The sequence below is a fragment of the Halictus rubicundus genome, chromosome 11 (genome assembly GCF_050948215.1).
Source record: "Halictus rubicundus isolate RS-2024b chromosome 11, iyHalRubi1_principal, whole genome shotgun sequence".
Lineage (NCBI taxonomy): Eukaryota > Metazoa > Arthropoda > Insecta > Hymenoptera > Halictidae > Halictus > Halictus rubicundus.
The window spans coordinates 13,613,140-13,639,923 of record NC_135159.1 but is presented as its reverse complement, the minus strand read 5'-3'; the positions used below and the strand labels follow the sequence as shown (position 1 = coordinate 13,639,923).

The 26,784-nt window shown below is 47.2% G+C and overlaps 1 protein-coding gene across 1 annotated transcript in view; it reads left to right on the top strand.

The window, feature by feature from the left end:
* Positions 1 to 26,784, top strand: part of LOC143359116 (uncharacterized) — a 312,532-nt gene that overhangs the window by 116,869 nt on the left and 168,879 nt on the right. The gene's annotated exons all lie outside the window — the stretch shown is intronic.

Here is a 26,784-nt window from a genome sequence, read left to right as displayed (position 1 = left end):
CCAACAAATTAAAAAAATCCACATTTAAGCAATTCATGCTTTCCGGAGGCGAATTTAGTCGTACGTTGCTCTTCGAAAATCGTTCGAGATTGGTCGAGATCACTTCAAGGTCATTTCAAGGTCATTAAAGGTCGTTACATAGAAAATATGTGAAAACCCATAGAGGCGAAATTCTTTTCTTTTCCTTCACCTTTCCGAATACCTTTACGAAATGTTCCAATCGTCATTTTTTGAAGGGGGTAGTTACCCCGGATTAAAAATGGCAGAAAAGGGAGAATCTGCACGGGTACCGTGAGTCGGCCTGTAGGAAACAATCGGCGGGTCGCAGGTCGTATCAAGGCGAGCGTGTACAGTGTCCTTTGGGGCCAAGAGGCGGCTTCCGAGGGCGTAACGATTAATAGTTCGCCCCCGCGATCAGTGAAACGTGTTCCGTGGCGTGGCTCAACGCTCCCCGGACCCGGCATTTATTTTTCCGGGCAATTTTCGTCCGTTTTTCGCGGTTTTATCTGGCCGCAGCGCGGAATTGTTTCAACTTTTCCAGCAGAGCCGGGGGTAGTTCGGTGGAGAAAGAGAGAGAACGAGAGTGAGGGTGAGGGTGAGGTTTGTAGAGGGGGTGAACTTCGTGAGAGCAACTGCTGAAACCTCGTAACGAGCGAAACAATGGTTAAAACTTCAGCAGAACGCGGGGGTGGCGCGCTAGACAGAGAAAGAGAGTGGGTTTGCGCGCCCGCGCGCATTCCCGAGCTTATATAATAGCTTTCAAACTCATATCTGTCGAGATATCGTGTTAATAAAACGGCCGCGCCACCCGTTGACTTTTGTTGCGAGTTTTCGGCCGCGTTGTTTAATCGCCCGGGACCTCTAAATCAATTTCGCCGAAGAACCCTAAGCGGGTCGACAACGCTTCGACCGATTCCTTGCCGCGTGAAAGCGGCCACGGTTTTCGAGGTTCCATAGGGGCGCGGCCCCGCGATCATTTCCGGCTACCATTCACCGCCGCGCATCCACGCCGCGGTTTATGAGAATCGCGTTTAAAATTCATTTCCCCTTCGACCGACGTTTAATCAGCCTGTCTCCTTTGCCGGCTTTGAAACCGCCCACTGTCTACACAACCGCGGGATCCACGGGATGCAGTCGGGTTGCTGATTCTTATTCATTCCATTTATTTTGGGAGAGGCACGCCCTTGCAAATCCGCGGTGATTTTTTCTGAACGTAATCGCGGGGGATATATCGATATATCGAGGAGTTCGTGAAAAAAATTTCAGCTTAAAATATCGATTTTTTCGGAAGATATAGTAATTTTTATGAGGGTCTTTTTTATCGAATTGACTAAGAGATACCCGGCTTTCAGAATTTTTAATGTCGAAATGGACCCAGGGAAAATTTATGAAATTTTTCCTCGACTTGAACAGTGCCTTCAAGAATGTATAGACTAATTTTCAGCTTAAAACAGAAAATTTTTCAGAAGATATAACAATTTTTATGAGGGGTCTTTTTTATCGAATTGACTAAGAGATAAGCGGCTTTCAGAATTTTTAATATCGAAACGGCCCAAGGAAAATTTATGAAATTTTTACTCGACTTGGATAGTGTTTTCAGGAATGTATAAAATAATTTTCAGATTAAAGAATACATTTTTTCACGAAGTACAACATTGACAAAAATCGTAAAAATTTCAAATCAATTCTTATTTAGGGTTGTGACTTATATGTTGAGCAAAAAAATTGTTATAAATCACTCCTTCTCAAAAAAGTAGTCCATTTTCAAAATGCACAGTAACGTGCTGCAGGTACTCCAGAATATGAATTTCCGTCTTGTTTTCTAGAAAATGGCTGAGCCTTATGACACGGGTAAAATTTAGAGTGCACGATGGACATGATGGATACGTAACACTCACTATTGCGTATTGTTAGACGTACAGGCCGTCAGGTGGAATACCAATAATTAGGGTACTCGTTAACTGTCTATGCGCACACGTTTAACAATGCAGCAATCCTGGTGATAGCAATTATGCGAGTTGCACGACCGTGTAACTTGATCCTGATCGTGCACTAGTTGACTGAACGCTTCTGCTGATGGTAATTAACCTTCAGTCCTTTTTTCCGGCTGTGATTGTGCCTGCCACTGCCAATTCTTCCCGGAGCGACTATTCGAACCACCAGACTGTCAATTCCGAGCAGATATTTTTTTAAAAAACACAGTTTCATTCACTTTTTAATTATTAGTTTCTACTGCAGTTCCAGGTTCCAGTTTCTATTTACTCTCTTTTCTTCATTTTCAACATAAAAGAATGCACTTTTAAATTTTTATTAATGAAATGAAAAAATAGTGTACCAGCCAATTCGACTGGTGGTTGCAGTGCTACGTCGGCATGGATTGCGAGCATAATCGATCATTCGCTCAAGTGTTTTAGCGAGTTTGCAGTACTCGCCTGGAATTGTACGTTTGCATAAAATGAGCTCACACGCGTTCCTTTGGTCGTGCAGAAATCGTGTTTAAAATTCATTTCCCTTTAACGGCCGTTTAATCGGTCTCCCATCCCCGCCGGTTCTGAAATTATATTCTTTCCCATCCACGTAAACGTGGAACGCGCAGAAGAAGGTGAAAGGGGCGGGGGGTGGGTGCAAAAGCAGGAGGAAGAACCCGTAGGCGTGTGCGAGTCTGTGTTTCTTTGGAGGAAGTAAATAAAGCGGCGATGAATTCAGAAAGGTTTCCATTTTACGGGCCACGGATAATTAACCCTCTCTGTCTAAATCACTTTTATCTCTAATTTTGAAATAATTTCGCCGAGACCGGCCCCGGCCGCCGCTGTCTGCGCGCGCCGGTCGCGTTTGAGATCCGCGTAATAAAGATTTTAATTTGGAGAATTATTTTAATTCGCGAGCGTTGGCTTGCCCCGGGAATCCATTCATTTAGACGATTCACTGGAAGCTACGTTAACTTCCTTTCTTTCGCAGGCTTTGCTACACGCTGGAAGGGACGCGCAGGGATAATTATGCTCTCCCCGCGGTAAACGTTTATTAGAGAGCAATACTCTGTCTGAAAAGATTGGTTATCGGAAATTGGGAATTAAAGATACATTTTTTTGAAACTTCTTCTACACGCGTCTGATACTCTCGAGCGTGCATTTAAAAGTTTTCGCAACTTTTAGAATTTTTAATATCAAAACGATTAGGGGTAGATTAATGAAACCTTTTCTATACTTTGACGGTGGTTTCAATATTCTACAGAAAAATTTTCAGCTTGAAATATTGATTTTTTTTTATAAAATACCACTGTTTTTACGATTGGCCCCTCTCGCTTTTACCATTTTTAATATTGAATTCTCTGCGCTGTATTGAGGACTATTCTATTGTGTCCTGAAAATCCCTAGATTTACCTGAATTATTTAGAGATAGTACAACTGGAGATTAAAAATTATTTTCACCCTCGGGAACACAGAAATAATATAATTTTTAAGCTTCTTTGAAAAACTCCACGTTTGTTGAAATATTTTACAATTTTCTGCGACCAGAATTTTCAACCAAAAAATTTGAAAAAATTCTCTGACATGCACCATGATAACTGCTACGTATCAGATTTTTTAAAAAATTTTACCAACAATTAAAGTTGGGAAAGTCGACTAAAAACTGAAAATCTGATTTTTCGCGGTACGTACCCCCCTGACCAACGTAGGGGGTTGAAGCTGCGTTTAAACTATTCTCTCTTGGTAAGTTATCAAATTGCATATCGCCGGTTTAATTTAGTTAACTGAATTGTTGCTAGAATAATCAGAGGATCTCTTAAAACACGGGAAGAACCGAGTGTTCATTTACGCGACAATGAAACATGATTCTCGCTGACAGAATTTCTATCAAAGTCGCTTTTATCACTCGTCAAGCCTCGGCACATCGTGTATAATGCACGTCGCACGCTCCCGTGACGCAGACCGGGTCTGTATTCCCGCTCGTTTACACGACAACATTATCATGTGATCCATTTATTGAAATGGAATTGTGTATCTTGATTACATCGAATTCGCTGCGCCAGCTCATGACAAATTCCCCGTGAACGCAGCAACGGCTTATGCGAAATAATTTAAATTGCCGCTTTAAACTCCGCGCCCAGTACCTGTCCAATATGGAAATCGAAGTTTACGCTTGCCGTTCGGTATCGACTTTCAATTAGGAGCTCTCCAACTTCTTTTTTTGTATTTCCCGCGATTCTACTTCTTTCCCAGGCTCTGGAATAAAACGAAACTCGATCGAAAAATCTTCAACTTCGGCCACGCCTAACCTTGAACCCAGTACAGTGATTTCTCTAAATATGTCGCCAAGGCCTGGACGATAAATGTCGCTGGCAAGACCCGTGTTGTGGACATATATCGAGAATTATATTTTTAATTTACACTGGAGCTAACGGGGTTCCTAATATTGAGGCTAGCTTGAACCGAGATCTATCCTTGAACCTAGGTTAGTCGAAATTTAGATCCCCTCAGCTCCCCGCAACATTAAATAAATTAAACGACCCGCGTAAAAAGGAATGGCCGACGATCCGTTTCAAGTTGGCCGGGACCGTCCCCGAGAGTTGGTCCCGTTGCTTTCAGTTGGTGGGCGACTTTCGCCGCAAGTGTGCAATTAGATTCTGTTATCGGGGCCTCGAATCGACCCTAAAATTTCCCTAAAATGGCCCCCGCAACGGTTAAACAGGGGTGTCCGTCGTCGGCCTGCAACTCCCGACGACCGGCGAACGTACAGCGCGCGTTATTTTTACTCCCGCGTCGCAATAACAACGGGAACGTCTGCTGGCTCACGCAGACGATCCCCGGGTTTTAGGGCAGGGGTGACGTCGTAACGAGAGTTGTTGCGAAACTCCGGCCCCGGGGATGATTCAGGGGAAATTTTTTTACGGCCCCTCCACTCGTGACTCCGTTTCGCAGAGCGGCAGCCAGCTACCACTGAGCAACGTGTCCTCCACTGTCTCTCCTACTCCTCATCATGCCCCTTGCCCCCTCCCTCCATCGCACCACTGTTTTCATTCCGTTTTCTTCTCCACTTATGAATCAACCACGCGTCGTTACCGTTACTCGCGACAGACCGTCAGCCGTTCTTAACGGCACACCTTTTTCCAACCGGGGTGGGGGTGGGGTGGGGGTGGGGGGTAAGTATGATGGATATCTGCGGCTTTTTCCATTTATTACCGGCCATTAAGCGGCGGGGACATTGAAAGACTTTGAACGATCTCCAGACGTAAATTGGTGACTATTCTTGATCGCTTGATAGGCTGCAATTTTGTTGATCTCCTCTGGTTGCCATGGAGTCGCGAGAGCTTGATCAAATTGCTGAGGAACGTTTAAAAAGCGAGGCCACGAAAGATGCACCTGGCAACGAAAATTGCGATAACCTAGGAAAAACTGGTGCCCTTCAGGGTGCATCAGGTCCGGTGACATTCTCGAAACAGAAGCTCTTCAGAAACAGAGCTTAATCAGAATTAAGACTACGTGGGTCATGCATATGACTATTCTCCATCCCTAACCTAGCCATAGCCTAGGTCCTTTCCAGCCCTTCTAGGACCTGGAGAGAACCTAACGATCCCCCACTGGTATCTCCAAAGAAAACTGCCCTACTCCTAATTGGACCACATCAGAATTAGGACTACATGGGTTATGCACCTGACTATTCTCCATTCCTAACCTAGTCATAGTCTAGGTCTCTTCCAGCCTTTCTAGAACCTGGACAGAACCTAACTTTCCCCCACTGGTATCTTCAAAGAAGACTGCCCTACTCCTAATTGGACCACATCAGAATTAAGACTACGTGGGTCATGCATCTGACTATTCTCCATCCCTAACCTAGCCATAGCCTAGGTCTCTTCCAGCCTTTCTAGGACCTGGACAGAACCTAACTTTCCCCCACTGGTATCTTCAAAGAAAACTGCCCCAATCCTAATTGGACCACATCAGAATTAGGACCAGGTCTGTCCCGCAATATCAAACCAGTTGTATGTTAGATCAAGCCTAAATTAGACATTCCCAGGTGTTGTAATAAAGGACAGTGTAATAAATGGCAGATTAATAGATGACAGTCGTCTGATTGGAAGAAGGGTTGACCCCAAAGTACCTCCAATATTAAGACGGGATATAAGTTTGATAGCTGATCCCCCAATCTTAACGTCTCCTGTTCACCGAAGCATGGTGATCTAGGAACAAGGACGTCCCCTTTTTCGTGTACCCTCTGACAAGGCTCGAATTCCAGAAGAATGATTAAAGCAGGAGGTCCTCCACGGTTCGTTCTTTCCGGCGGGCGTTCTTTGGCTCGTCTATTGCTTCCACAGCGAAATTTCCTACGTGCTTGATCACGTCGCGGATATTATTGCGTGGTTATCATTTTTTTCCTGTTTTGCCCGGTTGGACCCTTTGAAGTGTTCGAGGGACACAGAATGTCAGCAATGTTCGACGGACCGGGGTAGCTAAGTGCGTGGATACCTTTCCAAGGCTAGGGACGTTGAAGAGTAAATTCGTTAAAATTCTTGACTCCTTTGACTCACGAAATTCGTCCATGGCTAACCATGGTCAAGGGATTCGAGAAAATTAATCCTGGGTCTACCGTGAGTCTGCCAGGTAGCGTACCTGTGTGTTAGGTCTCTGTTACGTGTACGTTATCGGCAATGTATAATTTAGGACTACGCTGAATGTATGGTAAATCTAGGACAGAGTTAGGTCAATGACCGGCCTCGATCGCAGGCTGATTAGGTCTGTATCAGGCAAAGACTCGACCGTAATTACATTAAATAGTAAAAAGCTTACTCAAACGTGACATGGATGTTGGTCTACATAGAGTTTGGTGTCGCCTCTATCTTTTCCGTTGTGTCCCACCAATTTTTGAGATTGATAACCCGAATTTCCCACCGAGTGGTGCACTGTCATTTCTCTCAAGGATTCTAGGTTCCTACGGTTCTGCCTGGCCAAGGTAGAACCAAGTTGCGAGGATGAATGCAGAAAAGACGTGAAGTTCGCCGGGGCCCCCGCGCGAACAGTCCTCTTTGTCGCAGTTGCAAAACAGTTCCCAGAATCCCGAGGTAATCGTCGAAAACGTCAATGAAGAAGTCGAGGTGGAGGCTGTTGTATTTCTTGAAAATATCAGCGAACTGACAAAACGGCGGACGGGTCGCTGACCCAAATCATAGTAAAGAACTACTTACCCTCATTCGTCTCGTCTGGAGGCATCCTTCGTCTCCCCGGAGACGTTTTTCTCTTTGTCATTCAGTCATTAGAGCTTTTAGGCTACTTAGACTAATCTAACTTTTAACAGACCGTTACTCAGCGAGCAAGAAATGTTTTCGAGTCAGGGGTGGTAGGGGGGGAGGGGGAGGTTGGGGCGACCTTAGACACCCTCACGGGTCTTACCGGCGAAAAGCACCCTTGGCTCGACGAGTACCCTCATTGCATAATGTACCCGCCGAAAGCCGGGTACGGCAAGGAGGGATGGGCGAAACAGAGCTGCGTAGCCACCGAGGCGCATGCCGATTCGAGGGCTCGTCGTTGATGAGAGTGACTCTGTCTCTCTCCGGAGGAGTTAGGGGCGGGGAGGATGAAGAATCGAGGGACAGGAATCATGGCAGTGTGTCTCCGAGACGTGACCCAGCATACGGCGAATTTTGTTGGGAAATGTGCATCCACCGACACCACGCAGAGACCCTGAGGATCACCTGGTAGCTTCTTGACTGACTTCAGGATTGATTTTCCTTGACCATGGCCGGGCTGTTGAATGAATCTGAAAAGTCAGAAGAGCCAAGAATTTTAATGAAAATATTCTTTAACGTCCTGAGCTACCAGCATCCACACCCTCCGGGTCACCAGGTAGCTACCTGACTGATTGATGAAGACCCAGGATATTTGCATTACAATATCTGCTAAACTAATCATGTTTCGACATGCATAATACATTTTTGTGGAGAATAGAAAGCAGCATTGATTGGTGTATAAACACGTGTACAGTTCCATTTAAAAAATGACACCTGACTTGTAAATCTCCTAAACGCCTGCACTTGTAAAGAAGTCATGTACACCACATCGTGATACCACGATGACCCCAGGATACCATTTGAACATCTGTAGAAACAACTTTGTTGTACAACGCATTAAGTTGTTGTAAGTCATCGAACTGACTTACAACACTCGGTGCTGTAATATCTCGATGCGTCGACGTCACAGAGCTGCCACCACCTCTTCATTTAGTCATTCCCCATATTTCCTTGCCGGAACGATCAATCTCCTGCCGGATGATTTCTTTCGCAATTAAATTCCCGGGGACGTTCGCGCGAAGATAAACGTATCCGGATCGACTGGCGGCTCGATTCCGAAGTCGCAGGCACTTCAAGTTCTCTCTGTCTGGCCGGCTACCGATTAATCGATAAGCCCCATCGTCTTCCGTGAAAGCGAGAGTACTCCTTCGAGACGAAGCAATCGCTGAAAGGGAACGAGAGGCGTATCGACGTTTCTCCTTCCGGTGCTCGCTCCTGCATTCCTGTATCGCGTTTTCCGAGCGTCCCCGCATTCCGTGACATCGTGTTGCTCCGTTCGCAGCTGGTTCTCTGTCCTGATCGATACCATGGTTTTAGGCGAATGGAAAATTCGCAGTCATCCAAACCCGCAACTGTTGACCCTCCGCAGTCATCTACCATTTCTCCGAACTGAACTGCAGGCTACGTCTATGCGTTGCAAAATTAATCTGAAACGCCAATAGCTAAATGTTACCTCAACATAGCACAGATTCGTACTTTTTAAATATTTATTTCGATACTGCACAACTCGCCTATGCATTGAAAAATTAATCTAGAATGTGTCTAGCCATCTGGTGACCGAATATAGCACAGATCAGTATTTTTATTGGGGTGCCCCTATTTTTAAAATATTTATTCAGATGAAAATTGATCACTTTCAAGATCACTGCAATTGCATCAATAGCCCAGTGTATTGATTTTTAATTATTTTTGGTCTTAGGGGGTTAAGGTAATACCTTGTTGCTGGACGTATAAAAATTCGCGGGTCATCGGGGGGAATAATAACTCGCCTAATGGCGAAAGTTTCCCGTTTCACTTGCTTAACATCCATCCAACAAGCCAGACCCAAAGCTAGCAATCTCTTGACCGAAGTCCTCCACTGTCGAATCCTCGAGTTTTAAATAAATATACATTCGCCCGAGCAGCCAGGGGGATGGAGGCTGGCCTGAGAACCTCTGAGATCCTTCCTTTTAGGTCCTCCATTCTCGCTTCGATGAGAAGAGGATGTCCGGGGAACCTGGGGACCATTGTCTTAATTGAGAGAGGTTAATTCGAGACGGACGAGTTCCGAGAGTTATAGACATTCGGCTGTGTTTAGCCGGGACTTAGGGTTCCCCGTAGTTGCGCTGTAGCGCCCTCCAGACCTGTTCTCTCTGTCTGCCGGCCGTTTTTATTCGCATAGATTAACGTGCGCGCCCTGAACCTATGATTGTCCTGGAGGTGCTTCAATTAGGTCTTTGATCACTCGCAAGACAACTTACAAGACAGCGTAAGTACCAGTAGGCGTTTGGATAGACCTTGACCCAATCGCATTTAGTCCGGTAACTTCGGCCATTTTTGAAATATTTCAATGAAATTTAGTTGAAAATGCTGGCGAAGGATCAGGATTTTCAATACGGTAATATAATGTTTGAAATCTTGAACATTCAATGATCCCGCAACCCCTTAAGTCGAACGCATTAGCCGAACTGGGTCGCATGATTCGGTAAACGGAATACTGCTCGGACTAATGACATCTGCACATTGTCGTCTTCTGCGATTGTGGACCCCGGGTCGGCGGACCTTCTGAAGACCCTGTCATCAAGTTGAACGCAATCCTGAATCCTTGATCAGGCTATGAAATTCGTGCGATCGCAGGGGACGTCGAACAGTGCGCTAAGTCCTCCATGTCGAGCGCACCTGAGGACCGATCGGGCAATCGATATGGTGCTGGCAGGGGGGGGGGGGGAGGGGACTGGTCCATAAACGTCTCGAACCGGTGCTTTTGATTGAAATTGGCCGGAATTACCAATTTGTTCACTTGCAACGATCGTTTGAAAAAATTCTTTTATACCATCGACACCCAGTTACGTTTAGTCCTACAACTTTTGTAATTCTGCGAGTGTTTGTATAAAATTTCTCTTGAAATCCGAGACTATCCAGTCCCCGAATAAAAAAAAAAAAGATCGATCTTCGCCGGTTTCAATAGCGCTGTACCCGGTTAATCCGGAGTCAGCTGCCGGTAAGGAATGGCGGCCATTCCGGTAGGCCGTGGTTGATATCCGCCACCTGGCGATATTTCAACGATCCGGCTGGACAGGATAACGGATCCACTCTTTGTCCGTGGTAATGGCGTTTCCCGAGGATTCCGCCACCGGGCAATTAGGAACGGTCCTGGATGTCTGGAAGACCTGGCCGGAAACGGTGTTGCGTGGGATCATCGGGACTGCGTCCGGGACCCTGTTGGATTACACGGAACCCCGGGATCCTCCGCGAAACTCCGGAATGGGGGAAAGAAACTTTCGTCGGGGTTTCGCATAGGAAGGGAGGAAAAGCATAAAACCCGACCAGCTGTATTCGGTCCCTCGTTCTATCCTAGATACCGTTCCCAGATCGAGGGAATTGAAGGAAAACCAGCGGGGGAAGTGCTATAGCGAGAGCTTCAGTGACGTCACCAAGCTATAGTGTAACCTAACCCGGCTCATGACGTCACTGGTTACCCCCTCCATTGGTGGATTGGTGGGGACAGTTCTCGGAGCGTGAGGTCACGCGCGTTGCATCGGAGGAAATTTTTTGCAACAATGACCCTAGAGACCGGACCCGAGCAAAGAACGAATCAAAGGAAAATGTTAATTTTGCAACTTGCTCGTGCTCTTGCCTTTGAAAGCATCATTGAGTTAAAAACCATGCGAAAGCAGTCGGCCTCCCTAAAAACTCTTTCTAAACCCCGGCGGCGACGGTCTCGCTTTGTTCTTTCGCTCGCCGGAAGTTCCGGCATCGCGGCGAGCGTAAAGCGAAAATGCTTAATGAAACCGCGTGCGCGCGCGCGCGCGGACCACGCGATTTTTGAAAAGACTGGCAACTTGTTTGTCGCCGGCAGAAGTTGCTCATTATGACCGACCCGTTGCCTTGTTAGCCGGCGACGTTTAATTTTAACGAGACGCTTCAAAAGCCACGGCCTTGATTATTTCAAAATGCGTGAGCGCCTCGCTGCCACGGGCTGCCGCAGCTTCCACCCCACCCAGAAATAGTCGAACTATCCTGAACATCCAATCGCTCGTCCCCTGCCCGATGTCGTTAAGGTCTCTCTTAATTAATCGTCCACCTGGTGCTTTTCGTTCAGGGGGCTGTCCATCGAGATGGACCAAAAAGCTTGGCAGTCGCATTACGCATAAATCTGGCAGCAACGTCGCGAACATTCATTAACAACGGGAACAACGAGTCAGCAAAGTCTCGTTCTCTGTAAATCATGCTTCCCATCGGACGGCCTCGCTGCCGGGATGCCGGGGACCTTGTTCTTTCGGTAATGTGACAAAACAGCTCGTAACGAGAGGATCAGGTTTATTTGTGAGCTAGAGGCTACGAGGATAATGGAGAAAGATGCTGGGCCGCTTCAATCGAGAGCTTGTCCTCGGTCTTTCAGTTTTTGTTGGGACTAGATCGAGACAGAAGATGAGCTTGGTTAGGACTAAGCTGTAGGCTGAGTGTGAGTTAGGTCTGGGTTGCATGTACACCAGGTACAGCTCGGATTTTGTGTCGTGGTGAGTCTCTGCTAGGTCTGGGTTGGGCCCAGAACCTTCAAATTTGATCAGTCCTGGGTATCTAGTCCAGAACTGACCATAGTCTTTTCTGGATCATCATAGTCCACGTGATCCCACCATCCAAGCCAAATATAGTCCATCCTAGACCATCATATTCCATCCTAACCAGTAATAGTCCTTTATAGTCCATCATACTGCGTCCCAGGCCATCGTATATGGACCGCTGGTTTGAGACAGTGTAATTAGGTCTGTGTTGACAATGATACGCCAACAATATCACACCTAATGATTCCCACACCAAACACCGCTCCAGTCAGATCTAACTAGGTCTAGGTTAACAGTGATACCCTAACAATAGCCTGGCCCTAGGTACAGCCCTTTGGGGTCCTATACCACAGACCTAGCATTGTCCGGAGATGGATCAGGACTTGGCAGCAGCGCGCGAAACATAGGGTATCGGTATCAAAAGGACAGCATATAGATTTCAAACAATTATGGGCGTATTGATCTGTGTGGCGGAGCGTGGGGAGCCCGAGAACGGTACTCGAAATATCATTCGAGACTGCGTGTGCTCGGAATCGGGGCGAGGCTTTTGCGCGTCTGTGTGTGTACGTGTGTGTTGACGCATCAAAAACGCAGACAGCGGGCGGTCCTAAATGCCCGGAACGAAGATTTGCTTTTAAGCCTGACGCGTCCGGGGTCACGTTAGACATTAGTCGGCCGCGGGAAACTTGTTTGCGTTGTTGCGACGTTGACGACAGGCAACCCAGACAACCGACGACTGTAACGCGCGCCACCACCTTCCCCTCTCAAAATTAGATTCAGCCTCCACAATGGAGCCCATCCCCAATGAAACGTGTCTGTCAGTAGAAAACAACCGGCTCCAATAGGATTCCGAGTGGCGATATACTTGACATTGAAAGAGTGCCGCCGGGGGCTCTTTTCATAATGGATGACGTTGAACCGGTTAAAGGGCGATATGGAAAGTGCCGCGGACATCGGGACTGACGTCTCCCCATTATTTCCATGGATTATTATTAGTTCAACGCGTCGACGGTCGCAGATCATTGCACAGTCGTCCTTTTTAAAAATCAGAACCCTTTTGGTCTTTGTATTTGCACAAATTTGTATTTTATTTTCGACAAGTTTTATTGTACTTAATTATTTCTTTACGAAACGTTCGTCAACGTATTCCTGACATTTTTCTGATTAAAATGATACCCCACATGACCCCGTTTGGATCATATTTACATGATTAAATCCAGGACATAGAATTTGAATACCATCGGTTCGGATGATTGAGGTTCCAAAAATTCGGGATTTGCTCAGCCAAGTAAGCTCCAAAGTATGTCGTGTTTGGACTCGTTTTAATCAGAAAAATGTCACGATCATGCTGGTAAAGGTTAACAGCCCTAGTCCAGTTGAATTTCTGATAAGTTATTTGTTTAAGCAATATATTAAAAATTTCAAACTCATACTCATATTGAAATGTTGATCGAACGATGAGCATCATCGCGTGATCGACGTCGTTCTTTCGGCTAATTGATTAAACCATGATCCGTTGTATAGAACCAGCCGAAGCTTTTGTCATCCGCAGATTACCGGAGACGCTGCTGCATTATTCATTCGGCCGGCCGATGTTCGGTTAACAACGTTTCCATGTGTTTTGGCCCACAAAGACGCCGAGCCGGATATTTTAGCGGAATATCGAGCGTGTCGAAAGTTTCGGCAGGCCGCGCCGCGCGACACGAAATTCGTCACGCTACGAAGGGAGAGGAGGCTAACGGCCAGACGCGGCCGTGTAAAATCTTCGTGGTCCCGTGAAATTTCTGTGACGTACCCGGGGAATCGATCGCCTATTGTTTCACGACCAACTTCAGCACAGCTTATTGTTCTACGAAGTAGATTTAACCCGAGCCTGTGCCTAAACTCTGCATGTGCGAGTTGACCGAGCCTAAAAGAGGATTGTTTCTTTTAGAGGATCTTGCTGCGATGCTTTTTAGAAACCTCGAAAATATCTTCCTCAAAGCTACTTCTCTTTGAATAATAGCTAATTCTTAACCTGGGGAAATTTCTGTACATTGTCCTGGGATTGGCAGGCTCTAATTTTGTTGCAGCGTGAGGTCTAGATCTAATCTAGACATTAGACTTGGGTTTAGCAGGTTAATTGCATCAGTAACTTCAGTATAGAGACTATTAAGGTGATCTTTTAGCTAATAGACGTCTGGGAACTAGGACCTAATACAGGATAGAAGCTAACACATTGTGAGATACGTGAGCTAGACCCTATGAAGTCCTACATCAGACCTAGCACTACATGCTGATGGACATCTAGGACCTAGCACCTCATTCACAGATATGTCATCCAGAATCTGTGAAGGCTTACACCAGACTTAGCACTAGAAGCTAATAAACACCTAGGACCCAAAAGTAGGTCTTAGCCTAAACCCAGGTGTAAAAGTGACCTCAAGTTTGTGACCTAGAGTTTACGAAGTCCTAGAAGGTAGGGGCTAATAGCCACCTAGGACCTAGGCCTAATTTTGTACTAAGTATGCTAACCAATTCGTGACGATCCAGGACCAGCAAATTGAACCGTGGAGAAGCGTTCCAGGGGGTGAGTAGCTATCACACAGTGTGCTCGAAGTTCGCATTCCATTCATCGTCGATTCAATCGCAACGTAACCGTACTTAATTGTCCTAGGTTCCCGGTGGCTTCCGGCGGAGATCTCAATCTTTTCGAACTTTCGTCGATGTCGCGGAAATCCTCCCACCCTTCCCGGCTCTGCTCTCGACTTCCCCGTGGTTCGAACCGTTGCTCGTGATTCAAGGGCCTGCCGGGATCGATTGTGCTCGAAATTCGAAGCGGTAGGAAGGGGCAGGCGGTTAAAGGATCCAAAAGCCAGCAGGGGAGGAGGTGGGGTTGCCAAGGGAGAAGGGCGCGGTAGTGCTGTGATTTTGCGCCTTTAATATCCAGTTTAAATATTCATGAGAGCGAGGAAGGGCGCGAGATATCGTATCTTTGCGCGCAAAGTCCCCGGCGCACGTATTTTCGGTCCTGGACACCCCGCGTTGTGCTTGTTCAGTGCATAACGAATGAAAGGTGTTGTTTAAATTTCATAAGGCCTTTGGGTTGTTCGCCGGCAAAAAATGAGACATTCTCCCCGGCCACAATATTCGAGGTAAATGCTCTTCCTTCTGTGAATATTCGCCGTTAGATTCTCGCTGGCTGCGAGAAATGCGACTGGAAAATGGACCGGTACATCATGGGAGGTTAGGTCCTATATGGTCAGACATGGGTCTTTGAGTGATGTGGTAATAGATTGAACAGTGTAACGCCTGGGCCAGGTTTAGGTTGAGTATTGCAGCCTCAAATATGGTGGTAGCTAGTGTTAGGTGGGTCCATGGCCTCCAAAAAATGTTGGGCCTGGTCTACTATGGCTGGTTAGGCCCCTCAAAATTTAGGTCCCCCAGACTTTAGGTCTCCCAGATTTTAGGTCCTCCAAACTTAAGGTACCCCAGACTTAAGATCCCTAAGACTTTAGGTCCCCCAGACTTTAGGCCCCTCAAAATGTAGGTCCCCTAGACTTTAGGTCTCCCAGACTTTAGGTCCCCCAGACTTTAGGTGCCCCAGATTTTAGGTCCCCCAGACTTAAGGGCCCCCACACTTCAAGCCATCCAGACTTTAGGTCCCACTCAAAATTTAGGTCCTTCTGAAGTTAGGTCTCTAGAAGTTAGGCCCCCAGAAATTAGGTTCCCGAGACTTGAAATCCCCCAGACTTCAGGTCCCATTCCAGATTTAGGTCCTTCTGAAGTTAGGTCTCCAGAGGTTAGGCTCCCCAGAGGTAAATGGTCACCATTTAGGTTTTGCAAACGTTAGGTCATCGAACGTTAGGTCCGCTAAGGTTAAGCATCGCTTCCCGGTCATGCTGCGGGTTCAAACATTGGCCCAGTGTGGGTCTGACGTAAACAGTGTTCGCGCGTGTGTGTAGTATGAGTTCCCGTGCAGATAGTATAGACACAATCAAAGTAATTATGGTTAGTACGGGGAGGGAATTTCACGTACGGTTACAAGTAGTGCGGGTATTAGGGGTACGAGTAAGGATTCCACGGTTACGGTTAATACGGGTGCGGTTATGGGTTCGGTTGTGGTTCGATTTTGGTTCAGAAATGACCAATCGTTAAGCAGACTTATGACAATGGCTGGATTCCTTCGTGGCTATTATACCACGTTGAAATAAAATTGGTGGTGGCAGCAGGGCTACCGGTAGGGCACAAATAAAATTAAAGTACAGTGAATTCTCCAATACTTAACGCGGTTAATTTGGTCCGTCTTGTATCGGGACCGTGTCTCCAGTGTTGAGTGGGATCTTATTTAGCATTTTAACAAAATTGCAAATAAAATTACAATAATATTTCGACATATCAACCGAGTGACGTGTCTAGAATTTTTAGCATCCAAGGAGGCTTTACGTTCATTATTTTCAATTCAGTCGCAGCTTTTGCGAGGCTCGTTTTATTTCCGTTTGGCCCACTTAACGACGCAGGGAACTCATTTTCGAAAGTGACTAATCCATAAAAATGCATTTCGCCCGCCTCAAAAGATGGACGCCTCTGTATTCATACTTGCATCACCAACGTCAAAAAGATTAATGCCTCGCTCGCTGCGAGGATAGCGGCGTTCTTCTCTCTCTCTCTCTCTCTCTCTCTCTCTCTCTCTCTCTCTCTCTCTCTCTCTCTCTCTCTACCCTGTTTTCTCTTGGCGGGTAGGTTGGGAAAAAAATAAGGAAAACGTAGAAGAGGGATGCAGAACCGGTATCCGGAAAAAGCACTTTCCGCTGCAAAAGAAATTACATTCCCGTCCCCTTTTCTCGCGGATTTCTTCGTTTGCATAAAAATCTTGATAACAAAATATTGTAACTCGTATTTCCCGGTGTGCGTGCGCGCGCGCGAGCTTGCGCTCACAAGCTAGCCTGCTCGTTGGCCGGTGTTTTCAGACAGCGCGAAAGAAAAACGCCCCGGCGCCATGCAGAAGAGAGGAATTCTGCTACGAGCCCTTGATGGATATTTCACCGGATATTTCTGTGACCACGTTTAAATTTCCTGTCCCTCGGGCGACTAATGTCTGGCCACACGTGGGGCGGAGCGGAAAACCTTCTGGGAAATATCGTTAAACAAAAAGTACCGGCCCCAGACCGCTCGCTACGTTTTCCCGATGCCTGGTACATCGCCCTGGATGAAGGGGACGTCGTCCGTCAAGCATTATTTCATTTTCACGCTCCAAGACCAAGAACCTCACGAATGCGCTACAAATCGATTTTTTTTTATTATTGGTCCGGACAGCCCCGTTCTTCCTGAAGATATTAAACAAAATTTCATGTAAATATTTAAATAATTGCGGAAGTTGTGGGACTGAACCTAACGGGGGACATGGTCGAGGGTATACTGTACGTGAAAGAATTTTTTTCAGAACAACATCGCAAGTAAATAAATTTATGGCACCATACAGTTATTAGGTACATATTGTAGAGTGCATATAAATATTTTCAATAAAATTCAGCCATCCGTTGTCTGTATACCTGCCCTCAAAGTGGACACAAATTTACTTACCCCTATCGTCCTTCTATCTCCGAAACCAAGAACCTCACGAATGCGCTACAAACCGATTTTTTTTTATTATTGGTCCGGACAGCCCCGTTCTTCCTCAAGATATTAAACAAAATTTCATGTAAATATTTAAATAATTGCGGAAGTTGTGGGACTGAACGTAACGAGGGGCATGGTCGATGGTATACTGTACGTGAAAGAATTTTTTTCAGAACAACATTGCAAGTAAATAAATTTATGGCACCACACAGTTATTAGGTAGATATTGTAGAGTGGATATAAATATTTTCAATAAAATTCAGCCATCCGTTGTCTGTATACCTGCCCTCAAAGTGGACTCAAATTTACTTATCCCTATAGTCCCACTATCGTTCCTACTTCAGCAATCCATAAGATGAAAAATTGTCAACATTTGGAGAATTACTTTCTTTTATATTACTCGTCAAAGTGTTCACGATTGACTCCTGATTTTAGGTATTGGTAGAGTCGACGATCAGCACAAAAATGATTAACCCACGAAGAGCGAATGATCTCGCGCAGACAAATTCACCTTCCCGCAGTGATTAGGATACTGGGTACAGAGAGCGTGAGAAGAAGGCAGAAAAGAGATCCGAGGAAGGGAGTGGGGGAAAAGACAGCAGGCGCTCATAAATCACTATTAAATCTTGAAAGGACCGAGTCCGCGGTTTGTCGAGTAATCTATCAGGGCACAGTCAACCTAATATAACGGCGGAGTAATTGCGGCCGGTATACATGGCGAGTGGCTCTATCGATCCGCACTCGTTATGCGCCTAATGACCACGCAAACGGCACGGTAACGTATGTTCTCGGGGCTGCTGCTAAATTAATAATCGCATTATTTCTGTTTACGCGGCAGCAAAACCGGCCTGCTTTCAGACCGCCATCAGGCTCATCTCTTCCCCAAAAATTGATCCATTTGCCCGCAGCTCTGCAAATGCAAATGTACTCCCAGATGAAGTGCGATGGCACGAAGACTCTTTTCGTTAAAGGGGCTACCGCTCCCACCATTTAATTATTTTTTAATTATCGATGCAATCGGAGAGGTCACCGAGCTTGACCGAACCCTTTCTGACACCAACGCTAAACATTTGTTACCACCTTCGCGAACTTAGTCTGTGTATTGAGAACACAAATGCACAAATGGTGCGGGAATCATCGAATATAAGAATCTGTTTTCCAGGATCAGGGACGCGCGGGTCGAATTAAATTAATTCGGAGCGTGCCGCGAAGAATCGTCTTCAGACATCGGGGACGCAGGCCGAACTTTCAATTTGAAGTCGGCGAGCACGGCCGCGCGAGGAAGATTAAGATCTTCCTTTGCCGGTAACGCTTATTATGTTGAGCGTAAGACCTCGAAAAACAGGGAGACAGTAATTGCTGCCAAACTGAGAGAGGGGAACGGGGACCGGTGTGCGCGTGTACGTGCATGCACGCGCGTGTCGTCGTGGTTATGCAAAAGCAGTCGACGGGCACCGTGGCGGAGGGTTCAGCGGGTGCCTGGGCCACCCCAGGCTTTTAGCGGAATTGCTTTTACTAACTGATTACATAACGTAATAAAGGTTATTTTTACGTGCTAGCCTCCGAAAACGTTGCTCGGTGATACGTCACCGAAGGAGCCGCGCGCGCGCGCGCCCCGTCAGGCGAACGGGTTTCGTTCTCGGGCCGGCTCGGGCTCCGACGAGTCGCTTTATTTAAACGACGTCAATTTGCATTTCCTTCGCGGGCTGTTGCTCCGGGAAACGGCCCCGTGTTCGACTTTCCTTTCGCAGGACGCTGTTGTCCGACCGATCCCGGGTCAGTGAAATACTTTCCCGGTATGCAGATGCGATAGGTCAGGTCCCGCGGAGATTCTAATGAAAATCGGACCGGCTGAAAGGGGGCTGATGAGGTCGCGGAACCCTCCGAGCTACGGTTGTTTCGAAATGTCCCTTTTCCTGGCGGACGCTGTTCAGGAACTAAGCATATTTCATCCATTCTTTACCCGAGACTGCGGCTCTCTGTAGAATGTACATCGGTGCACGAGGAACGGGTCATTAAAATTGATGGTGCACTAGCATAGTACAAGCCCGGGCACCTTAAATTGAAAGGAAAGCAGTACCGAATTAGGTCATCACCTCGAAGACCTTCGTCTTCCATACGTAGAACGGTGTAGGCTTACCGCTGGCCTAGGAACGAAGTCGAGACCAATTGACACGTAGACAGGCGTAAAGGACGAAGATCGATAGCACCTTCTAGCCCAGCGAAATTAGGATTGCGTCCAAGGTCAGGCACAAAATATCCTACACCAGGCCTGATCCCCAAAGGGAAGAGTGACAAAGAGGCCCGGAATGAGGGCAGTGGATACAAGGACCGGGTAAGTGTCGTCTGGTCGAACCGCGATCACTTCTATCCCGGCCTTTTGACGAAGCCCTGCCAGTTGCCAGGCAACCGTCACCCTCTAAACATTACCTCCACGGTGGAGGGTGTGAGGGGCTCCTTAATGGATACATATTGATATCATTTGTAAACCCTCGGAGGCACTGTATCATTCCGCTGCTTCTTCTTTCGACGGAAGACGCGATTGTTCCGTAGCCTGCCGCTTTGGCTCACACCCCTGCGGAGTTTAATACCAATTTGAAAGTGGCGGGGGATAGCAGCATCCTTCTTCGAGACCTGGGAGGGAGACCTAAGCTAGATCCGAGCTAGGTCTGCATCTGGGCCTGGGTAGCCACCGAGGTTCATTTCTGCTTGGATCCATCATAGACCTAATCTACACCCCGCTTCTATGGAGCTTGAAAATTGTTCCCGGATTGAATTTCTAGATTGAAGCCTCCCCTTTAAAATTGCTGTAGGACTTTTTTCAGCCACCAGGTCGAACTTTGTGCCGTTATTATTCGCGTCACACCTAGCGTAGACCCATCCCGGTCTTCCCAAACTGATCCCACCCCTAGCACAAGACTAGCGACAACGTCACCGTATGCTGTCCCCCACCTGGTGCCTCAAAATTAATTGAAACCAAGTGCAGTCGCAACGTTCCACCTCGGCCAATACCCACCGCAATAACCGGCACCATCCTCACTAGGATCTCAAGGCTATCCGGGGTCCGGGTTCCCAGAATTACTGAAATTTTTGTAGAGCTCCGGCTAAAGCATAGACGACAGTCGAGCGGCCAACTTTAAACTAACAAAATAAGCCGGTACCGTTCTCGAGGAACTTCAACAATTAAGTAACCCCATTGACGGTGCTGCTTCAACGCAGAACTTTTCCGTCGGAATTTCTGGCGATAGTGTGCGGCGGGGGTATCGGTGTCGCGTGGCAGGGGTGCGCGAGGGGGTTGTTCTGTCCCGGCATTAGTGTTAGGTGTTGTCGCGTGTAGGTACGCACAGTGTACACCGTGTCAGAGGGAGTGAAATTGGATCAAGCGATACGGGGTCGCGTTATGAACACGAGCCTGCACCCCAGCCACCCCCTTTCCACCCTGTAGCGACCCTCTGGCCCCTCTGTTCTCTCGCAGCCAGCCGGCTTTCGTTCCTCCCTTTATTCGCGTCTCCTCCTCCAGGCTGGCCAGGGTTCTCTTCGTCGCTTGAACACGTGACGGACGCGTATCGGCACGAAGTCAACGTACAATCGAGGCGCGAACGCCCTCTCGAGTCCTGCGAGTGTACGCGTTTGTGCATGTTTGCACGCGTTTGAGAATGTTTGTGCGCGTTTCCAGGCGTGCTTATGCATGTGTCCCGGGGTGCGAATGTTCTCGAGTCCCGTGTACATGTTTGTAGGTGTTTGTACGCGTGTGCATGTGTTTGCACGGTTACAGGGGGCGCGAACGGTCTCGAGACCTGTGTGCCCGCGTTTGTACTAGTGTGTACGGATGTGTGCGCATCAGCGTCAGCCAACGCCACTCCACTTTCACTCTCTCCCTCCCGGCGCAACATCCACTCGAAGCCGGTGTGCGTGAATAGGATCCTACCGGTGATCGTGGGACTCGAATTACCCGCTGTGTCTCATCCCGCGGCAATAAATACCTCGATCAATTATTCTCGCGTGGCAGCCCAGCCGTGGCGTGCGCCGCGGCGGTTTGTGCAGGTGTTCGCCCGGCCAGAAACCACCCCCGCGCGGGCTCGCGATGATGTATCGTGCGTGGGTGTGCGCGCCGCCCTTTTTTCCCGGCGCCCAGGCCGCCGCGAAACCCCCGGGAGGAAACGTCCAAAGGAGTTCCTGTAAGTGAGATTGTTCGGATTAATGCCCTGGCCTCGTTCTGATCGCTGGGGTTGCCTCCTAACGCCGCCGATGAGCATCAAAAGAGACCGAGGGAGAGGCGATCCTAAAGGGTGGCTATTCGAAATGGGTTCCTGCAGGCTAGATCGCTCGGATTAATGCTTGGTGTATGTGATCGGTGGTCGGGACCTCTAAGGTGAAAAACTGCGAAGGATTAGAAGAATTAGGCACCCGGAGTGTGCCACTGCTGGGTATTAGCTGCAGGGTTGTTAGGATTGGAGGTTACGGTGAGAAGCGTTGGGTGCAGTGATCGCTTTATATTTGTCGCCAAGGCCTGGATGATAAATGTCACGGAATTATCCCCACTTTATTAGGATCTTCTCAGGTTGGAATCCAACGAGTAGGACCCTGTTAGGCTAGGACAAGTCTTATTAGGACCTCACCAGGCTGGGCCATTTATTGTTAGGATCTCCTTAGGATGTCATTAATTGTTAGGACCTCGCCAGGTTAGGTCTAGAAATCTTGGGACCTCCGGGTTAGGTACTGAATTTTTAGGACCTCTCCAGGTTAGGTCTCGAAATCTTAGGACCCCCGGGTTAGGTACTGAATCTTTAGGGCCTCGCCAGGTTAGATACTGAAATCTTGGGACCTCCGGGTTAGGTACTGAATTTTTAGGACCTCGCCAGGTTAGGTACTGAATCTTTAGGACCTCGCCAGGTTAGGTCTTGAAATCTTGGGACCTCCGGGTTAGGTACTGAATTTTTAGGACCTCTCCAGGTTAGGTCTCGAAATCTTAGGACCCCCGGGTTAGGTACTGAATCTTTAGGACCTCGTCAGGTTAGATACTGAAATCTTGGGACCTCCGGGTTAGGTACTGAATTTTTAGGACCTCGCCAGGTTAGGTACTGAATCTTTAGGACCTCGCCAGGTTAGGTACTGAAATCTTGGTACCTCCGGGTTAGGTACTGAATTTTTAGGACCTCTCCAGGTTAGGTCTCGAAATCTTAGGACCCCCGGGTTAGGTACTGAACTTTTAGGAGCTCGCCAGGTTAGGTCATTAATTTTTTGGACCTCTTCAGCTTCGATCCTGAATAGCTAGGTTACCTAGCTACCAATTGAGTAGAATCTAGCTAATGTCTGGTGGTATGTTTTCGACTTATTAATCTTCAGGTTGTGAAATCGTGGACCTGTTCACGACACATTTCTTTACTTAAGAAATGCTTCCCTAGTTTATGGGTCCCCATGCTCAACAAATTTCCTTTTCACAAAATCTTGATAAGTTGGAATCGAGTATCAAAAAAAAATTGAATAAAAATAAAATCGGTCAATAAAATTGAATATACCAATAAACACTGGGGATTCCCAGTCCACAAGCGTCTTCAGGAAAGTGGACCAGGGGAAATGTGCTAAACGCTCGAAATCTGCGGGGATCTTGATGTTTTTACGTCCGCTAGATATTTTCGGGATGCCGACCCAATCCGACCCGATCACTGGGTATCCGAGATTTAGTGGTTGCCGCACCCTCCTAAAAAATGGCATCGAGGGCAGGGCGAGGGGGTGGGAAGGTGGTTCGCGTTTGCGAAGGGCTGGAAGCGGGGGGAACGGTGGAGGATTTTGGCAGCTGCGGTAGTTTTCGCCTGGAATTTCGCAGGAACGTGATAATAATGATTTGGAGCCGGAGTGGATATAATATTGCAGAGGAACAATGATCGTAATAATGGACGTGACAGTGATGCTAACAATGCAGGGGGCGGTATAATGTAGTATTTCCTGAACTGCTCGCTGCGCATTGTCGGGAATATTATTATGTCAACTGCGTAAACTTTGCACAATGCGGTGTTGCAAACAGTAGTGCGCGCATGCGAAATACATATTTTCCATATTCGCTTAACGAATGAATTCAGACCGCCAGAAAGTGGCCTTGCAATCCTCTAATGCGTTTTGCCATTACTTTTGCGCGGATTTTTTCTTGTCGAAAAATTCCAACTTAAACACGTGGCGGGTCAACATTGACCCAACTGTCAGAGAGGGTCGGTACCTAAAGTATATTTTCCATACTTGTTAAAAAAATAAATTCGGAACACCAGAAAGTGGCCTTGCAATTTTTAATATTAAGAAATTAGAATTTAGATTGAATATGGGTCAGGATGGACCCAGGGATCGGCAGGGGAGAGTGAGTACCTAATTCCAATAGCATCCGATGAAACTTTAAATGGGAATCTGTTCGGGATAATGTCTACAGAATATTTTCTTGAATCGGTATCGTATAACGGACGTTAGGCTGCCCACGAAGATTCCATTGCACTTCAACCAAAGTTACTTATCCTTAATCCCGGTATTACTTGAAGACGGAATGGAGCCAGACTCTTGGATCTGTCACGTTGCGGAGCAGGGGGTGGGGAGAGGGGAAAGAGAAACGGCAAATTAGTTCGCATCGATCAGACTCGCCCTTCTCCTGGCAATGAAGACGCATCGCGTACTACACTTATCAACCCGGGATTCGGTCGCTTCATTTCTCTGATATATTTCCACGACCAGCTGGCTAATTGCTGCTTAACGGTAATTAGCATTCTGCTAATATTTTTCACCCTGCACGCGTTCCCGGTCCCAATAATGCACCCACTTTCCTAATTAAAATACTGCAACACTTTTAACTCAGTTTTCAGTTCTTTGCTAGCAACTGTGTTTCTTCAAAAATGTGCGACTATAAATCCAACAAAATTCGTGCGAACGAGTGCAAAAAAAAAAATTCGGAAAACAAAAGGGAATGAGAATCGACAGTTTCTTGGTTGGCTTTTTGCAGAAAAAAGATGTTCATTTTGGAGCATAAGGAAAAATAAATTGCGTCACGGTGAGCGTGGAATCCTTTTATCTGATGCAGCACAAGGTGGCATCGCGCGGCATATAATCGCGTTACGGTGCAGCGTGTACGCACGTGTAATTCAAAACGAGAAAAACAGCTGGGTTTAATTTTCTCAGGCTCTAGCCGGTCCATTATCGTGCGCATTTGAATTAATTTAATTTAATTACCCGAGACTTGTGGTACGACACGGTATATACGTTTCTCGCGCGGGCTTTATCGTCGGAACTTTTCTGCCCACCCCGGCGGAATAAGAAAAAATTATCGTGAGGAATAGCGAGCCTAGGCGTGTTAGAGGGGCAGTTTTAATTTCGAGCGGTACAATTGAGCATGAGAGGGTTAAACGCGCATCTCCGCCGGCCGGTTGCGGCAGTTGTCTTTAAAGTGGCTTAAGTAAGTCACGTTTAGAAGAAAATTGAGCTCGCAAACCTAATGAATTTTCCCGGCGTTACGTTTACTGCGTCTTAAGTGTCCCCCGCGCGCTTTTGCGCCCGGAATGGTAATTAGGAAAATCGGGCAGACATTTTTTACGAAAAATTACGGGGAAATCTGATGGCTATACCTTCCATTCTCGCAATCGGAATTAAAAGATCGGTAAATCTGGAGTGCGAAGTTTCGTGGAAAGTCGATATTCAATCTGTCATAACTTCGCGAGAAAAAATCGCAGAACCGTCTAATTAGGCTCACTTTAAAGGGCGTTTCCCGCGCTTTTACATTCCTGAGCTCGTTTACAGAAAAAAAATTTTTACGTCATTCGGTGGGCAAGAAAGTGGAAAGCAAGTTTTTTCAAATTTTGGAGATTTAAACGTTTCTGTGGGGATGAAACAATTTTTCTCGGCACTGAACTTATAATGAATTTGTAGACCGAAGTCTCCCCTTTAACACAAGCCCTTAAAAATTGTTGTATGATTTTTCTTAGCCGCCTGGTCGAACTTCATATGAAAGGTCATACGGGGTGCACTACTCTGAAGGTGGTTGGCTAAATTCAGACCGAACACAGACCTAATTCGACACCGCCTGATACACTATTATGCGTTTGCATATGTTCGCTGTGGCGTCCAGAGACGTTATATTATTTTTAAACAACCCACGAGCTATTATAGTGGACATTCATCGCAGGCCTGTCAGTAGGTCCTCGTTGACTGGCACCCAGGGTAACGCCCGAAACAGATAAATATTAGAATTGAAATTTCGAAAGCAACAGCATTGCATCGTGCCCATCTGCGAGTTTGTAATTCAATCTCCGAATTTGTTCGGACCAGAAAGACTATCATTAGCCATTGTGTCGTCGCGCTGGCACTGGTTCTTGAATGTTTGAGTCGCATTAGTGCCATTGAACGACGAGCACGGTGTGCGCGCCTCTTACAAGCCCTCGATTTCTCGCGCACTCTGTCACTCCGTGTAATCCGAACAGGCTGGCTCGAGCCGACGCGAGGGGTGCGCGTCGTGCGCGCGTCACACACTCCTAAACATTTATCAGAACTGTCCGACGCAATCGCGATGGAGTTCGTGTCAAGAGACACGGAATAAGCGTCAATTTCCTATCGTCGCATTATCTAAACAAAACCCCGACCGACGTCGGCCCTCCTACCTGCCGTCGCCTAAATAATTTCTGGTGAACCGTGAACGTGTGCACGCGCGGTGTGCAGAGGGCGGCCCCGCCTGCATTGTCAGGTAACAACGCAGTGACAAGCGGGCGATGCATCGGCGCGCAGATACGGTTTTCGAGCGCTCGGAGAGAGAGAGAGGGAGAGAGAGAGAGGAGAGAGAGAGAGAGAGCGATCCGTTATCGGCGTCACCGGCGCAATAAACCAGGCCCCCGTTGACGTACAATCGTCGAGATGCGCGCCGATTACTTCGCCGACTTTGTGCACCCGCGCACGCGGAAACTAGTTTCGAAGAGGAACGATAAGACATGTCGCAAAACTTCCAGTTTATTCAGACGAGATGCTCCGCCGTGCTTCCCGGCACCAGCGACGACGCGGTTTTTCGCGTTCGCCAGATGTCTCCTAAAAGTGTTCACCTCCTTTGTGGTGATCCGGTCCGCGACGTACTCGAATTTATTTAGAAATTATTTTAGCTGTGCACTCTGAGCACGGGAACAGTCTGTGCCGGCTTCTCCGCTGGAATTGTGTGCGCAACTTTTTTGGGGCGCGCTGTAATCGTTGGAAACAATTTTCAGATGATAATTTTGACTATTCCAGGTTCGTCCCTCAAGTTCGTAACGAATTTTCGGGCCGGTGTATTGTTCCCCTCGACTGTGCTGGTCTGGTACGAGTAGCGAGGACAATTAAGTCTTTCATTAATCTGTAATAAAGTCGCTG